The following is a 6000-nucleotide window of genomic DNA, read 5'->3' as shown; positions in this document are numbered from 1 at the left end:
GTAGAAAAAAATGAAACATCTTCAGTAGTAGACTTTAAGAACACTGATTTATTATAAACTCGGATATTTCTGCCACTCCTGTGGCCTTCATCAGCGAGAATAATGGAAAACATCATGAATCAATATAATATAGGTTGTCTTATCAAAAAATATCAAAAATAAATAAAGGTGACAGAGAGCAAATGAGAAATACCTATAAAACTGTAACATGATTGGTCTATTATCTATGCATACATCTATTATAGACTGTCCAGAATTTCCGGTTCAAATCCCGGTTGGGTAATTTTTCTCACACTCACAGAATCTACTTTTATGTGATTGATTTTTTTTATATATAGGCACATATATATATATATGTATATATATATAAATATATATATATTGTATATAAAGATATGTGTGTATATATATACATATATATATATATATATAGGCCTATTAATTGTAATAATTCATATATTAATAGTGTTTATTTATACTTTTAAGGAAACACTGGGCCACCTGGACCACCAGGTAAACATTCATTATTCTCGTATTGAATTTTTCACCTTTTCTCGTATCTATTTTTCTCAGATTTATAAAAATTCATAGAACACATGTGCAATTATTTATGTAACATTTTACCTTGAATTCATGTTGAAAATATGGTTAATATAAATTTTTTTTTATTTATTGTTATGCTTAATGGTTATTTTATTATTATTTATTAAATCCATAGGAGGCCCAGCACTTAATCCTATAGGTAATATATAATTTATTATCATTATATAATATTATTATTCATCATCACCATTATCATAATTATTATTTGAATTATTATCAATATAAATATCAATATATGTAAGATTTATATTGTTAATTACTGTTAATATGTTGATATTACTATTATCATTATTATTATTATTATTTTTTAAATTATTTTTATTATTATTATCATTAAAATCTGTTTAATAATACAATCATGTTAATTAATAGACTTAGTAAACACAAACAATATTTAACTGCAAATTAATTGACATTTACTAAACAGATCCCTTTTAATTTTCTGTTACCAAAATAGTTATTAAAATAAATTTATTAATAATAAATAATAAAGTTATTTACAAAACATTTTACTGAGTTTTCTACCAGAATTTTTAAGAATTGCTTGAATAATTTACGTCTTGTGTTCTTTAGACCCATGTACTTCCAATCCCTGTGTGAATGGGATCTGTAGAAGGTCAGGCTCTTCTTATTCATGCATCTGTAATCGATGCTATTCAGGAAGCAGATGTCAAAGTAAGTACCGTGGAAGTGAACAGGCCAGAAAATTATCAATTTAGAAATTAATACGTAGTTGTATTAGAATATTAGAATCAGTAATGAACAAGAATTGATGAATGCAAATCGAGTGTATAGATAATACTAATGAGGAAACGAATTATTACACTTACCTTAGGCGAATGAGTAAATAAATTACCACATACTCTATGCAGTTAGATGTGTTAATGCTTAAAGCTAAAGTTTTGCCCCTAAACGTCTGTTAAAATGGAAACATCTGAGCTCAAGATAATGCGATTGACTGCGAGGAAACATGTAACCAAATTTATATTTATAAGCGGACACTGATCGTTTGTGATGTGATATACTAATGTGATTGACGTGTAAGTGTGAGAGCAAGTTGATACTAAAAAGTACACTTTAATTTGTAAAATTAAACCCAACTTTTTGCTCTTCCAAGAAATCAATTTATAAAATTAATAAATAGGAAAATTATTTTGTTTCGTCGAGAGTCACCGCGGCAAGGAATAGCCCGCTAGATGGCTGTTTTATTCTTTTAAATTTATTATTGATTTTCCTGTACAACTTATTTTGATCTCCACAGACTATGATTCTAAACGCTGCTTAATCGAGCCCTTCGAGCCTCGGGGGCTGCCACTGAAGTAGATGGTCGTCTAAAGTAGCAGCTTCAGTCTTGCACATCAATCTTGCACGACAATCTTCTTCTGATCATCGCACACTGTAGTCCTGATGGACATACCTAATCTAAACATATTCCTGTGAACTGGTGCGCCGCAATAAATAGTGACTTTTATTTTTTCCAGAAAAATATCTTAGTTGTTAGATTTTAAATTTTTCTTATTTTTTTATATTAACAATGTCTGAAATATTGTAAATGTAATAATATTTGTAACAAGTCAGATTTAAAGCTAAATTGAATTAAATAAATCAGTTTGTATTGAATTAGTTAGGCATACGTTATTAATTGTTCTGATAATCAAATTGTGTATAGAATTTCTAATTCTGATTGGATATTTTATTGTCCTAATCAAATCCATTCTTACAATAGTATCCAATCATAACTAGGAATTTGTATACTGGTTTAACAATAGCCACTGTCATTAAAATAATAAATAAACCTGAATTTTAACACAGCATTAGTGAAATTGAACTAGACTAAGTTGAGGGCATTGTGACTCGTCAGCAGAACCGTGCATAGGCCTATCTACGGCTTAGCCACTCATTTACCGAACTGACCTACGCTGTTTTAAGTTTACTCAAATTTATGTTACAATTTATTTTTTGAAATTTTTGAAAGTATGTCTGTGATAAAAAATATTATAAAGTTAATACAGTATCAAGGTATTTTATTAATAAACAAATAACAATTGAATTTCATACCTAGATTTCTAAAATGTGGCGACACATTCAAAAGTATAGACAGACATATTTTTTTTTTAAACCATCTACATGATCACCTATGACTTATTCATACTAAGAACTTAATAGCAATACTGGTATCTTGATAGCATTATTCAGAGTCTACCACTGAATCGTATCACATAATCTATGATAGGCCTATTTAGAAATAACCAATTAACAACAAAAATGTACGAAGAAACGTTATAAAATAAAAATTGAATTACAATAAAGATAATATATTAGCCTATATTGTATTATTTCACTCGTGAAGATTAAAAGTATGTATGTAAACTTTTCCTAGTAGGAACAATACAGCGCAATATTTTATTATCTGTTTGAGTTTGTTTTCTTTGATAGATTTCACTTTCCATGACCAGGTAAGTTCCCAGTCAAATTCTGTATTAAAAAATTTATGCCACTTTGATTGAAAATTTGTAGGTTCTAAACATTTTTTTTATTAAAAAAAAACAATTATAAATTTGTTTACTGTTCATATTGCAGCAATTTTTACATTTTCATTTTTTGAGAATATAATATTTTTCCATTCCTGTGAAATTGCCATCATTAAATTAGAAAATTCTGATATCCAATTTGATTTATTATTTAACAATAATAATAGCTTATTTGAATTAATGAAGTCGTAACCAATCACAATATCTTTCATTTTGCGAATACCGGATCTAATCCAGTTTCTATGTAACAGAGAAAATCCATTATTCATTATTAATTTTTTTACATTGGGATAATGCATGAAGTAATGACAAGTAAAAACCGTGTAATTTTTTTACAGGGTTTTTGCTTCCAATTCATATGCGATATATTTTCAATTATATCTCTTGGGGCAAGCTTATTAAAGTACATCATTGGCAAGTGTTACCAATTTGCTACTTCTTCATTATACAAACGTTTTACCCAAGATAATTTAAGGGAAAGCACTTGGGATTTAAAATCAGGGGCCCTAATACCACCGCACTCATACGAATTCATGAGAGTTAATCTTTTTATTTTTTCCTTTTTTTTAAAATCCCATATGAAGTCAAAAACAATGCGATCAACGTCTTTAATGACTCTTTCAGGTGTTTCAATAATACTTACATTGTACATTAATTTAGACAATCCAAGTATTTTTAGAATTAAAATTTTTCCAAAAATAGTTAAATTTCTTTTTCGCCATGTTCAGTATCTAGTATATTTTTTAAAGACTAAATTTTTTCAAGCCAATTTTTTTCTTTTTTTATTAAAACACAAGTCATGGTCATGATCAACATATATTCCGAGGATTTTGAATGCATCTGATACCCATTTGATATCGTAGGCCTATGGACTATCAGTTCTTTTTTCTCATTGTCCTAACCACATACCGGTAGCATTTGTTTTTTCTTTGTTTAGTTTTGTCCAGAAACTTTTCCAAATTCCACAATTGTATGTAAGCTTTTTTGTATACTGATTTCATCATTAATAATAGAACCGTATCATCGGCAAGTTGTGTAATTTTCACTTCATTTACACGTGGTAACATAATGCCTTTAATCAATTTATCACGTCTAAGTCTTACAGCCATTCTGTTGCAATGATAAATAATAGTGCGGATAGAGGGCAGCCTTGTCTAATGCCTCTGTTCACTTTAAAACTACTTGAACACCATCCATTATTCATAATAATACTTTCGGTATCACAATACGGGCCAAAGTGTAAATGTTCCAACTACTAGAGATCGTATTATTGTGTGTGTATGTACCATAGAAAACAAAGCTTAAAACATTGTATTTGAGTATGTACTTTACATACTTCAAAACTTTGAGGAAATAGTACCTCTAGATGACTGGAAATGACACTTTTATATAGTAAAATTCATCATCATCACATCACCATTATATAGTCAAAATGAAACGCCAACAAATTTCTCATGATCTTTTATTACCAATTAATCATCACCATCGTCGTCATCATTATTATTATTACTACTAGTAGTAGTACGGTATTATTAAAGAAACTTGTAAAAGAATAAAAACCAAACTGAACCATCAGTATCACATTTCTATCTTAAAAGACCTGGCCTGAGACTTACGGATTTAACATTTTTTTAAAATCACGCTTAGGCCTATGTGTTCTATTAGGCCTATATGTATAAGTACTGATGCACAATTACTGTACATGTTTAGAAGTATTCATTTTGCGTGATCCCAGGAAAGAATTTGTATTGGCTCAAGAACAAGCTTTAAAATTTTAACAGTGTACAAAAGAGGGGGGGGGGGAGCGGCTCCCACGTATACGGCCCTGATCCAAACTCATTTGTAATCTAGTAACACCCGTAATTATTTTAAGAATATAGAATACACAAATGTACATCTTTTATAGCGAAATGATACAACCAAAAATGTTTCTGTAATAACGTTAGTTGGTCATAATAGAAACATGACTTTTCATAATTTTATTTTTAAATGTGAAAAATATACATATCCCATATTTATATTCATAAAAATATTTTATTTTTTATTTTATTGCCAACTATTATACAAAGATTTAATTTTACAATAACAAATAAGGTACAGACTAGAACTGATTTAAGAATATTGACTTATTTAACAATTTGTAATAGTAAATATATAATTACACTTAAGAATAAATAGTTTCGATAAATGTGAAAAATATACATATCAAATATTTATATTTATATTCTGTTTTGTAATATAACATAAATCAAAAATATATTATTGCCAACTGTTATACAAAGAATTGAATTTTACAAATAGTTTACAGAATTGGTATAAGAATATAACTATAGGTAAAGAAAAACTATTTAACGATTAAATGGTAAGTATATAAATAGTGTATGCCTAATTATAACTGTTAAGGTAGGTATATACTTGTATTATAATGTTTAAGCAAAATGTATAGTTAACTGCTTTACATACTCATTAATATGAATGTAAAGTATATAAAAGCATGGAGGAATAAAATTTGCTTTTATATCTTATATACTTCGCGCACTACAATAAAACATTTTCAATAAAAGTACTACTGAGAAAGTCAATAAGTAATTAATCAAAAGTGGAATAAGTAATTGGTTTAGATACTGTTTTCCGCATTTTTTTGTAAACAAGTAATTTTAAACACATCGGAACATAATATGTACTATATAAAGTAGCAATTGAGTATACCAATTTACATCTTAATGTGTAACTTATATATTTAATCATTTATGATACAGTATAATATTTAATACACAGCAGCAGTAGTAATTAGTCCTATGTACTATATTATTTATTTGTACAGTATAACAATTAATACGTACAATAGAAATTCAGCATTTTATGC

At 27.8% G+C, this 6000-nt stretch overlaps 1 long non-coding RNA gene across 1 annotated transcript; it reads left to right on the top strand.

Annotated features, from left to right (window-relative positions):
• Nucleotides 1-716: 716 nt before the first annotated feature.
• LOC117106070 lies at nucleotides 717-2116 on the top strand. The gene is made up of 3 exons (XR_004444983.1): nucleotides 717-742; nucleotides 1177-1278; nucleotides 1865-2116. It is a non-coding gene; the product is annotated as an uncharacterized LOC117106070 (long non-coding RNA).
• Nucleotides 2117-6000: the final 3884 nt, after the last annotated feature.

This window comes from Anneissia japonica, unplaced genomic scaffold (genome assembly GCF_011630105.1).
Source record: "Anneissia japonica isolate Jap-2015-1 unplaced genomic scaffold, ASM1163010v1 scaffold287931_len176634_cov123, whole genome shotgun sequence".
Lineage (NCBI taxonomy): Eukaryota > Metazoa > Echinodermata > Crinoidea > Comatulida > Comatulidae > Anneissia > Anneissia japonica.
Note: the sequence above shows the minus strand (reverse complement) of the source record. Positions and strands in the feature narration are given on the sequence as shown.